Source organism: Macrobrachium rosenbergii, chromosome 28, assembly GCF_040412425.1.
Source record: "Macrobrachium rosenbergii isolate ZJJX-2024 chromosome 28, ASM4041242v1, whole genome shotgun sequence".
In the NCBI taxonomy this organism is placed as follows: Eukaryota; Metazoa; Arthropoda; class Malacostraca; order Decapoda; family Palaemonidae; genus Macrobrachium; species Macrobrachium rosenbergii.
The window spans coordinates 37,295,001-37,308,452 of NC_089768.1; the positions used below are offsets into that span (position 1 = coordinate 37,295,001).

Consider the following 13,452-nt stretch of genomic DNA (forward strand, 5'->3'; position numbering starts at 1 on the left):
TTCACAAAATAACAATGAATTTCAACATTTAATACTTCTAATATAGATTTTAATAAATTTTTCAAATTTAAATATTATTTTTCTTAAATAATTTGCTATTTTGCCAAAACAAGAAGATTAATTTGCCCACACACAAAACTTACCTTTTTTTTTTTAGCAACTGAACCTTTGCATCAACTAAGACCACCTACACATTATAAAGATATTTCTTGCACAGAATGGAATTCAATGGAATACAGAGTCTATTTTTAGTCCAAAAAAAAGCACTGAACCTATGAGGTCATTCAGCGCTGGAAAGCAAAACTAAGTTTAAAAGGTTTGATAAAAACTATTATTTTTATTACAATTGCATTTTGAAATAATTTTGATATTGAATTACAAGAGACTGGATAGCAAGATGGAAGAAAGATAATACGATTGGAGGTACAGTAAAAGGAATGAAAGGAGTTACAGCTATCAGCCGAATCAACATTTTACGCCGTATGGTTATACTGCTAAACTGACTGCTTCATTTCGATTAAAGAAAGAAGCAGATATTGGCAACTTTCGAAAAATTGATAAAATTTACTAAATGTAATTTGCGTTCGATAAGTAGGTTATTTTATAATTTACATGACAGTTTTTGCATGAATATTTATTAACATACATAGAAATATTGAAAGATTAAGAAAATGAGTTTTATTATCTATCAATCTATAAAAAACGAATTTTAAAAAAGACAAATTTTAAAAACTTTACATTCATCCAACAATCTCCTCGACTTTTGATTTGCTGTTGGGCCAGAATTTGAGTTTTCGCTTAATATTTAAATTGACATGCAGTTCTCTTAATAATTTTTTTAGGCTTGTCTGAAAATTTATGGGAAAATTTTAAAAAGGCCTGCGACGGCCTATATTTTCACCTATTGACAGCTGAAGTAACTAAAAATTTTTTTGGTCAAAAAAAAAATAAATACTAAATTAATAATAATAACTGAGAACTTTGTTTGTCTACATAGAACATTCAATCTTCGATTTTAATAAATAACAATGTGAATTTCAACGATTTGACGTAAGATAGATAAAGATTAACAAACCTTTCTTGTTTTCTCTGGTCCTAAATATTGTTTTTTGTGTTTGCTAAATTGCCAAATAAATTAATTTAAAAAAGATTGTTAATTAAAAATCTATTCAACTTTTGGCTTCAAACAGTATATAACTATTGTCTAAGCTTTGAGTGATTCGTATAAATAAATATTATATTTAAACATATCATTTTATAAGAAAAAAAATATATTATTATTTACTTCTATTTTTTAAAAAAAAAAATCTATCATTATTGAAGTATTTTGATTAAAACTAAGAAATAAAAAGGTATTTTCCTATGAATGTCTGGTAAAACAAACAGACAGATGAACTTTGAAACCTATCGCAGATTTTAAAGTAAAACATGACGAATCGTTTTATTGATCATTAAATAGGCAATGCAGGATTGCTAACTAAATTAATTAATTATTCATAATAATAAGTTAATTAATGTAGAGTTAGGTTTGACCTCAAAAATATATACTTTTGGGGATGATTTCTCGAGTCGTCCTATAAAGCCTTATCTTGACATCATTTAGGAATGAAATTTATGAATGAATGACGTCACTGTCCTGAAGATTACGTAATCGGTTACCATGGTAAAGGTTTTTAGGTTAACTTTAAAAAACAAAGTCTATTAGTTTTAACGGTAAAACTTATGTAATAAAAGTTATTTTTATATACCACTAAATTATAATAAGTTATTTTTTTTAATTAATTTATAAAAATATATGTTTAAATTACGAATTTATCAATAAAAATATAATTTATGAGATCGCTACTCACGCCGTATGGTTATACTACTAAATTTTTTTCTGGTCAGTTCGAAAAGAAGAAGACAGAAATTGGCAACTTTCACTCAAATTTACTACAAAATTGCGTTCGATAAGTATGGTTATTTTAGCAATTTACATGAATATAGATTAACAAACCTTTCTTGTTTTCTCTGGTCCTAAATATTGTTTTTTTTGTGTTTGCTAAAATTGCCAAAAATTAATTTTAAAAGATTGTTAAGCAACTATTAAACTTTTGGCTTCAAAAGTATATACTATTGTCTAAGTCTAAGCTTTAACTGATTAATTATAAATAAATATTATATTTCAATTATTTACATAAAAAAAAAAAATATCTATATTTTCTATTTCTGTAAAAAGCTATCATTATTGAAGTATTTTGATTAAACTAAGAAATAAAAAGGTATTTTCCTATGAATGTCTGGTAAAACAAACAGACAGATGAACTTTGAAACCTGACGCAGATTTTAAAGTAAAACATGACGAATCGTTTTATCGATCATTAAATAGGCAATGCAGGATTGCTAACTGAATTAAATAATTATTCATAAGTATAAGTTAATATAAATTTAGATTTGACCTCAAAGGGATACTTTTGGGGATGATTTCTTGAGTCGTTCTATAAAATATTATCTTGACATCATTTTGAGAATGGAATTTATGAATGAATGACGTCACTGTCCTGAAGATTACGTAATCGGTTACCATGGTAACCGAGGTTTGTAGGCGAATTTTAAAACAAAGTCTATTAGTTTTAATGGTAAAACTTACGTAATAAAAGTTATTTTTATATAACACTATATCATAATAAGTTATTTTTCTTGATAATTTATGAAAATATATGTTTACATTACGAATTTATCAATAAAAATATAAATTTATGAGATCGCTACTCACGCCGTATGGTTATACTGCTAAATTTTTATCTGGTCAGTTCGAGGAGAAGACAGAAATTGGCAACTTTCACCCAAATTTACTACAATTTGCGTTCGATAAGTAGGTTATTTTAGCGATTTACATGAATATAGATTAACAAACCTTTCTTGTTTTCTCTGGTCCTAAATATTGTTTTTTGTGTTTGCTAAAATTGCCAAATAAATTAATTTTAAAAAGATTGTTAAGCAACTATTAAACTTGTGGCTTCAAACAGTATATAACTATTGTCTAAGCTTTGACTAGTTAGCAAAAATAAATATTATATGTAAATATTTCACGACACGTAAGAAAAAAAGAATATCTATATTTCTATTTCTGTAAAATGCTATCATTATTGAAGTATTTTGATTAAAACTAAGGAAATAAAAAAGATATTTTCCTATGAATGTCTGGTAAAACAAACAGACAGATGAACTTTGAAACCTGACGCAGATTTTAAAGTAAAACATGACGAATCGTTTTATCGATCATTAAATAGGCAATGCAGGATTGCTAACTGAATTAGTTAATTATTCATAAGTAATAAGTTAATATAAAGTTAGATTTGACCTAAATCTTAGATACTTTTGGTGATGATTTCTCGAGTCGTCATATAAAGCTTTATCTTGACATCATTTAGGAATGGAATTTATGAATGAATGACGTCACTGTCCTGAAGATTACGTAATCGGTTACCATGGTAACCGAGGTTTTTAAGGTGAGTTTCAAAACAAAGTCTATTAGTTTTAACGGTAAAACTCACGTAATAAAAGTTATATTTATATATAACTAAATTAAAATAAGTTATTTTCTTTAATAATTTATGAAAATATATGTTTAAATTACGAATTTATCAATAAAAATATAAATTTATGAGATCGCTACTCACGCCGTATGGTTATACTGCTAAATTTTTTTTTGGTCAGTTCGAGAAGAAGACAGAAATTGGCAACTTTCACTCAAATTTACTACAATTTGCGTTCGATAAGTAGGTTATTTTAGCCATTTACATGAATATAGATTAACAAACCTTTCTTGTTTTCTCTGGTCCTAAATATTGTTTTTTGTGTTAGCTAAAAATGCCAAAAAAATTAATTATAAAAAAGATTGTTAAGCAACTATTAAACTTTTGGCTTCAAACAGTATATAACTATTGTCTAAGCTTTGACTAGTTAGCATAAATAAATATTATATGTAAATATTTTACGACATGTAAGAAAAAAAGAATATCTATATTTCTATTTCTGTAAAAATCTATCATTATTGAAGTATTTTGATTAAAACTAAGAAATAAAAAAGGTATTTTCCTATGAATGTCTGGTAAAACAAACAGACAGATGAACTTTGAAACCTGACGCAGATTTTAAAATAAAACATAACGAATCGTTTTATCGATCATTAAATAGGCAATGCAGGATTACTGACTGAATTACTGACTAATTATTAATTAGTTCATATAAGTTAATTTAAAGTTAGATTTGACCTCAAAGAGGTACTTTTGGGGGTGATTTCTTGAGTCGTCCTATAAAGATTTATCTTGACATCATTTAGAGAATGGAATTTATGAATGAATGACGTCACTGCCCTGAAGATTACGTAACCGGTTTCCATGGTAACCGAGGTTTGTAGGCGAATTTTAAAACAAAGCCTATTAGTTTTAATGGTAAAACTCATATAATAAAATTTATATTTATATACCTATACATCATAATAAGTTATTTACATGACTAATTTATGAAAATGTATGTTTAAATTCCGAATTTATCAATTAAAATATAAATTTATGAGATCGCTACTCACGCCGTATGGTTATACTGCTAAATTGTCGTCTGCGTCAGTTCGAGGAGAAGGCAGAAATTGGCAACTTTCATTTAAATTTACTATAATTTGCGTTCGATAAATTAACCTAATTTTCAGTTCAGCAGTAAGTAATCACAGTTTGCTTAAAAATCACCTCTTTCAGAACCTTATAGTGAGTTACAGTAATCCTATGCGTTTTCTAAGAAAATTTTATTAAGATTTGTCAAAACCACACTCAATTAATAATATATATATATATATATATATATATATATATATATATATATATATATATATATATATATATATATATATATATATATATATATATATATATAAATAATATATTAAAACTAAAACTGGCATCACAACAAGTGTGTTTTTCATAATCTTAATAAAATTTTCTTAGAAAATGTATAGGATACTGTAACTCACTAATAAATTTTGTAAGAGGTTTTATAGGCAAACTGGATGTATATATATATATATATATATATATTATATATATATATATATATATATATATATATATATATATATATATATATATATATATATATATATATATATATATATATATATATATATATATATATATATATATATATATATATATATATATATATATATATATATATATATATATATATATATATATATATATATATATATATATATATATATATATATATATATATATATATATATATATATATATATATATATATATATATATATATATATATATATATATATATATATATATATATATATATATATATATATATATATATATATATATATATATATATATATATATAAATATTATATATTTAATATATATATATTTAAAATTCATATGTTTAATGATTTACAAGTATATGCATTATATTATAATACAAGTTTTATTTTTCATATTACATTACAGTAACTTACAGCCGCTGTATGATTATAATAATTTTCATAATCCCAAGCAAGGGCAGATAAAATAAGACCGAAAAACTCAAATTCTGGCCCAACAGCAACTCATAAGTCGGGGGATCCCGAGGCGATAGTCGAATAGAAGAGTTGCCTTTTCTTACTTTTAAAATTCGTTTTTTATAGAGTGGATATACGTCAAAACTCAGTTTCTTCATCTTGTCATATTTCTGTGTATATTAATAAGTATTCATGCAAAAAAAAACTGTCATGTAAATCTCTACAATAACCTAATTATCGAACGTAAATGACGATAGATTTGAGTGAAAGTTGCCAGTTTCCGCCTTCTTTTCGAGCTGGAGCAGACGACAGTATAGCCATAAGGCGTGAGTAGCGATCTCATAAACTTGCGTCTTTATTGATAAATTCGGCATTTAAACAGTATTTCTATAAATATACTTATAAAAAAACTTATTTTGATATATTAGTACATAAATAATCTATTATTATATAAGTTGTATCATGAAAACTAATAGACTTTGATTTGAAATTCGTCGGCAAACCTTGGTTTCCATGGAAACCAGTGAGTCTCTTCCCGCCAATTTGGTTCGTATGAAGGCAATTTCTGCTAAACAGCACTTCATAAACAGGAGGGTTCCTCTGACCGAGTGAAATCTTGGCGGGAAAGTTCTCGTACCTGATTGGCTGTCGATTACGTCATCAACACCACTTCTGATTGGCTATAGCTTGTGTTTACTATCGTTGTCTGTTTCTGCAGACGAATTTTTTCAGTCTGGCCACAAAGTCATAGTAAGAACTTGCAAATAATTTCTTTTATATGCTTTTTTCAGAGCAGTAATATAGATAAAAATTTAAAACAATTACTTAATTTATTAAAAAAGCTTTTATTAATCTAAGATAAAAATTTATGATTGTCTTTTAAGTGTTAAAAGTACATAGAATCGTCTATGGTTTTTCTACCAGACGACGATGTTTGCAGTATATCCATACGGTAAGAAAAGATATCCAAAATACTTTTATTTTTGTCTCACCCTTTAAATAATTCTGATGGGTAATATTTTAAAATATATATTTAATAAATAATTAAAACTAATTTAAATAATACAAAAAGCTATTTTAAAGTCTATCAAGTACAACATATGTAAGGTGATTTGCAATGTAGTTTTGGTTATAGTTTTAAGCGTTTGTGAGAAATTTATGAATGGGGAGAATGGAACAGTTGCCTTTTGTTACTTTTAAAATTCGTTTTTATACATTGAATATGTATCAAAACACAATTTCCTCATCTTTCCATATTTATTTGTATATTAATTAATATTCATGCAAAATACTGTCACGTAAATCGTTGAAATTACTTATTTATCGAAGGTAAATGACGATAAATTTGAGTGAAAAATGCCAGTTTCTGCCTTCTTTTTGAATTGAAGCAGACAACAATTGAGCAGTATAACCATACGGCGTGAGTAGCGATCTCAAAACTTTATATTTTTATTGATAAATCAGGCAGTTTAAGAGTAATATAACAATAAAAATCAAAATTAAATATACTTAAAAATGGTTCCTATGAATATTAATTTTTTATTTTCATATTTTATTGCAAAAACAGATCAATTTTGTTTTGAAATTTAGGTACAAACCTCGGTTTCCATGGAAACCAATACGTAATCGTCGAGGCCAGTGACGTCATCTTTCATTCATACATTCGATTCTCGGTGAAATAAAAAAAAGTTACGTAGCTTTTTTATTCGTTAATAATATTAAAGGCTGCTGTTATTGTAGGTTTTAACCCTTCCGTAATAAGACGAAATCAAGCGTAAATAAGGTAAATAAGATACGGAATTCGTTGGTTTTCAGACCAAAACAATAAACATCCTAAACATTCGAATTTGAATTAAATCGAAGACTTCAGTATGCTTAAACTTTAAAATGGCATTTTCTCCTTAAATATTAACGTAATTTAGTCGCAATCTCTTTCAAAATACGTCAGATACGATACAAAATCATACGCTACAGCAGAAAATGGCATATATATCGTAATAAGCGTATTTTAGGCACATTTGGATAACCGGCCTCAAGAAGAATTTAGTTTCTTTTTTTCGATAATAGGTGGCTATAGTGTTCCCGACCCCGTAAAGTGAATAAAATATATCTCTTTTTTTTCTTTTAATTGAGAGGCGCGAAATATGAATTACGTTGGACGTTGAATACGACGTTCTTAGAAAAAGTTTGTTAGGTGTGATATAAGTTTTTGAAAGGTTAGTTAGGAGTTGTATAAGTGTTTTATAAGTTAGTTAGGTGTGATATATACGTTTTTAAAAGTTAGTTAAAATGTTAAAAGTTAGGTGTGATATAAGTTTTTGAATATTTTGAATAGTTAGGTGTTTTATAAAGTTAGTCAGGAGTTATATAAGTGTTTGTTAAGGGTTTGAAGATTCTAAATAATCGTAAAATTATTCGTAAAATGTGGTTACGATCGCTGATTTGTGTCAGGCTGAGAAAGAGAGAGATTGGTTGATGGCTACTAAAACTGGCGTCAAACTGAGAGTCAAGAGAGAGAGAGAGAGAGAGAGAGAGAGAGAGAGAGAGAGAGAGAGAGAGAGAGAGAGAGAGAGAGAGAGAGAGATGAGGTTGCTGACACAGTTCACATAAGAGTTAAGGTTTTAATGCGTCGAATACGACGTTTTTAGATGTTGGTTGATGCGAAGTATGTAAGAAAAAATTTAGTTGGGTGTGTTATAAAGGTTTGATAAGTGTTTGATAGGACTGGGAGCTTTGCGTAGAGTCGAAATTATTGTAAAATTGTCAGTAAAATGTGGTTTTGATTACTGATTTGTGTTAGGAAGAGAGAGAGATTGATTGATTATGGCTATTAAAACTGGCATCATAACAATATGTGGAAAGGGAGAGAGAGAGATTGCTGACACATTTCACAAAAGAGATAAGGTTTTACTGCTTCGATTAAGACGTAATTCGATGTTGGTTGATGCAAAGACCGTAAGGAAAACTTAGTTACAAGTGATGTAAGTGTTTGATAAGTGTTTGACAAGGCCGGTAGCTTTACGTAGAGTCGAAGTAATCGTAGAATTGTTCTTAAAATGTGGCTATGATTACTGATTTGTGTCGGGATGAGAAAGAGACTGCAACGTTCAGTAACTACCGAGCTTCATCCTGGACCTGTTAATTGTTATGTTTATCTTAGCACTTGGAAAAGCACGAGTCCAAGGAAGAATAATGGCTGCTTAACTACCCTTACCTGTAACAGTGTTTACATTTTATCACGAAATATCTGGCGAATCCTTTTCCAGAGACGTATTATTGATTATTTTCCTCCTTGTATGCACTGTCAACTTCTTTATCAGTTTGTTTTGGCAGCCATATTAATACACAGTTTAAGGATACCGTCACTTTTGTGCAGAACAAAATTCGAGGTCTTTCACTCTCCAGAGTTACTCTAACACTGGGTTTTACTGTTTAGACTTTTAGAGTTGCATGACAGAGAGAGAGAGAGAGAGAGAGAGAGAGAGAGAGAGAGAGAGAGAGAGAGAGAGTCTTGTGACAGCTTAAGCACTTGCTCCTTTGAATAACCAACCCATGGGAGAGAGAGAGAGAGAGAGAGAGAGAGAGAGAGGTTTTGAGAGAGAGAGAGAGAGAGAGAGAGAGTAATTTGCTCCTTTTTATAGCACAAAGAGAGAGAGAGAGAGGTCTTGTGACAGAGTAAGCACTTGCTCCTTCGAATAACCAATGGGGAGAGAGAGAGAGAGAGAGAGAGAGAGAGAGAGAGAGAGAGAGAATGGTCTTGCACAGCGCAAGCAATAATTGCTCCTTTTTATAGCACAAAGAGAGAGAGAGAGAGAGAGAGAGAGAGAGAGAGAGAGAGAGAGAGAGAGAGAGAGAGAGAGAGAGAGAGACCTGTACCACTAGTTTCAGAGCTGAATTTCCCTCATCTAAAATGATTTTCCGTCTACTTACCAAATTAAAATAAAACTGTCCTTTACATTCCGAAATATCGGTGTCAATTATGAGTACATTATGAGTACTGGTTAGTACAGATTTTCACTTCCTAAATTCGGCCAGTCTAAACCAGCACCTACTTACTGTAACCATTTTATGACCGAGAAAATCAATTAACCTCTCTAAAATGTCTTTAACAAATAAGGGTTTCAGATTGGGTATAACATTCCTACTGTTTTTGCAAAAAAAATTCGTTACACTGTATTTCAAATTACCACAAAATCATTCGATCACAAAACAGATAATTCTTCAGTGGAGTTTTTATGTGATATATGTTATTCTTGGACACAAAGGGAACCGAAAATTCTTACTAACCTGGTTTCATCAACAAATATTAAAAAAGTTAAAGCTGGCAGGAATAAGATGTATTGATATCCTGATGTTCATGAACATTGCCGAGTTTTTTAGCCTGAGACTGAGATGTTTCATAACACAGCCACACATATGGTCTGTTCTGTTTGGTTATCATACTCACTATTTATCACAAAATATTGCACGGGTCCTTTTCCAAATAAGTTTTATCACTTATTTAGTTGCTTGCATCCGCTTTTAAATCCTTTTCAGGTTGCTTTTGCAATCACTTGGATGTATTTAAACTTTGCCTTCAATTTCACTTTTTATGGAACACAAAATCTTCACGTTTTTCTTCCCCTAAGCTAGCACTATGGCATGAGAGAGAGAGAGAGAGAGAGAGAGAGAGAGAGAGAGAGAGAGAGAGAGAGAGATCTCCTTTGAGAGAGAGAGAGAGAGAGAGAGAGAGAGAGAACTATCGCTCCTTTGTGTAACAGAGAGAGAGAGAGAGAGAGAGAGAGAGAGAGAGAGAGAGAGAGAGAGAGAGAGAATAAAGAAAAATAAAGAAAAATCTATCAAAAAATGGTCGTCCCAATTCTTTCAATTTGCGAATAGAATTTACTTTTTATCGTAGTAAAATATTGCATTCACTTTCCTCACTCCCAGTAGCGTATATAATTCTGAAAGACATTCAAATATCATTTAGAGATTTCATTTTCCCCCAAGTTTTCCTCTTGCAACGTAAGACTTCTTTAAATGGATTGTTGCCATAAGCTGACGAAAGTCCATTATGTTTATTCATTTACAAATTGAAAGAGTGTCTGCAACAACATTTCCAAGTATCGGTGGTCAAAGTTTTAGATGAGGTTCAGTATAGAATTCCATTTCCCAAAAACTGTCAATCTTAACGAAAGCTCACCATATTCATTTAGAAATTGATATTTTTATATTAATTATTTTAAGTATTACCAATGGTTAATATTACTTGATACTGTCAAATAGATAACAGAAAAATAATCTAATTAAGGTATTTATGAAAAGGCTAGACTGTATACTCTACGCCTGCGTAATAATTCAAAAATAGAGTACTTGGTAACTTTTTTTTAGTTAATATATATGTTATTAAACTTTTATTAAAGAATAGTCGAACTCTGAATGGTTCTAATTATACTCTATTTTGGTTATTCAGTTAATTGAATAATGAAATTGAAACGAAATAAGATAAAATGATTTGGAAGTAAATTGATTGATTTACTATAATTTTCCAGTCATATATTTATTTCCAATATGAAAAAAAAAAAAACACTCCAATATGCCAAGAAAAACCATTAAGCTTTTATTATTATTATTAAAGGACTATGAAATATGTTCCAACTTTAAACAATAAAAATATGCTCACATTACAACACTAGTTAGGGTAACAAATTAACACTAATTAGCGTAACATGTGGTAACACTGTTATCATAACATATGCCAACATAACGCTGGTTAGCATAGTGTATGATAACGCTGGTGAGCATTGCCGATGCTAATCTTGGTTATCAGATTCTTGTTAACATATGATAAACTTTGTTGGCATAACCAATGCAAATCTAGGCTATTGTAGCTGAGCTTAAACTTGGATAACATGTGTTAACATAGTTTATGATAACTTATGTTATCATAACATCTGATACTAAAACGTATGCCAAGACACTTGCGATGGTTATCATGACCTAGACAACACACAGGTTAGCCGTTAGCATATCTTAGGCAAGCCTGGATTAGCACAGGCTATGCTGACCTTCATACCTAACGTTTGTTAGCATAACTGAGTCTAATCGAACACTCACTCATTGGTGGATGGGGGCGAAATCTCTCTCTTTTCACCTTTCCATATCTGTCTTTACCTCCTCTCTCTCTCTCTTTCACCTTTCCCTATCTGTCTTTATCGCCTTTCCATATCTGTCTTTACCTTCTTGTCTTCCATATCTGTCTTTACCTCCTCTCTCTTCACCTTTCCCTATGTCTGTCTCTTCGCCTTTCCATATCTGTCTTTGTCTCTCTCTCTCTGTCCGAGGGAAAGGGGTTATGGCAGTCAATAAGGTATTCTGTCATCAGAAGGTTTATGAGGGGGGAATAGCCTCCCAACCTTCTTCCTGGCTGTATGACGTGTGCTTGTTTACAAATATCTGAAACTAAGTGAAATTCCTTTTTTTCTGCATAATTCCAATTCAAGCGATATTCACCATTTATTAGTGAGATGCTATCGACACTGGGCGAATAAAAATACATTTTAACAGATATTTTAACATTAAAAAGTCAAACCAATTTTTTAGAATAAAATTTACAGCCAAGTTTCCGTCCCATTCTTTTGCTGAAGTTCAATGCCATATTGATTTTATTATTCAATATTTTAAGCTTTGGTTATCTGCCGTAGCCCAAGGAATAACCTACTATTATAGACTGGAGCACATAAAGTGTTGTGGAAGAAAGTTACAAAGGTCCTACGCACACACACACAAGTGTACAATCACTGACCCCCATCAGAAGCTTTTAATTTGTCATATCATTCGCCAAACGGCCTTGGTATTCATACATACAAACACGCCTTCCGTCTCGTTGAAATGAGAACAAACAAACAAAATGAGGCACAAACTCTTATTGACAACAATCGAAACCACTCGGTACATCTCCAGCTGTCATCTGGTGGCCTTGAAATCTCGGAAGTTGGTCTGTAAGTGAAGTGGGTGGAGGGTTCCTCGCCCCATAATCCCTTCTTATCACTCCCACCCCCTTCACAGACAGGGAAACCGTAGTCATTGCTGTTATATAGACACGTAATGCAGTGCTATAATGAAGCTGAATATAATGACATAATACTGTCGACTGTATTGCAGGGTTTTACCTGAACACCAGCCTACCCCCTCCCCCCAAAACCTCAGCTCCCCATGAAAAGGCGATAATGATAAAAATTCAAGGAAGGATTACAAGTAAACTGTAATAATAATTTTAAAAAGTTCAGGCAAGTTGCTTCGGGAGTGTGGGCGGGTAATAAAGCTCCCGGGAAGGCGGAGGGTACCCAGACGGGAGAAGAAGGAAGGGTTGAGGTAGCAGCTTTACTCCCCCTCCTGAATCTTCGTAATGTAAAAGCTACATTTTTTGCCACTGGATACTTTTTATATTATAAAAATGACCTCTACGAAGTAATTCTCGACCAGTACAACTTCATTGAGGTCATCCTTGTCCGTGGGTGCATCAACGAGGTCGTCCTCGCCTGGGAAGCCCTGAGCGAGGTAAACTTCGCCGGGGGATGGCCTCTAGGAGGTAATCTTCAACAAGGAAGACCTCTTCGAGGTTTTCCTCGTCCGGGAGAGCTCTGACGAGGTAATTCTCGCCGAGATAGTCTCGACTAGGTAACTATGAAAACGTTTTCATCATTTGAAAAAACAATAAAAAATACATTAAATTAAAATTTTAATTTCCATATTTTTCCAGACAAGAAAAAAATACCTTATAAATCATCAAAATAATATATGTTTATTTTCCCCCTAAAGTAAAAAAGTTGCGTAAACCTATCCTCTTAAATTTTGTAAGTGGTCCAATTGAATCGATAGAATTTAGGCCAAAGGGGAAGCACTGGGACCTATGAGGTCAT

The 13,452-nt window shown here is 30.8% G+C and overlaps 1 long non-coding RNA gene across 2 annotated transcripts in view; it reads right to left on the reverse strand.

The window, feature by feature from the left end:
* The window catches only part of LOC136854247 (uncharacterized), a 23,189-nt gene extending 13,002 nt beyond the window's left edge, over positions 1-10,187 (reverse strand). The window contains exon 1 of one of the 2 annotated variants that reach the window (XR_010857673.1): positions 9,839-10,187. This is a non-coding gene — a long non-coding RNA (uncharacterized lncRNA). Of the gene's footprint in view, positions 1-8,765; positions 8,972-9,838 lie in introns of those variants that run through there. The other variant, XR_010857672.1, reaches the window with a different exon arrangement.
* Between the last annotated feature and the right edge of the window lie 3,265 nt (positions 10,188-13,452).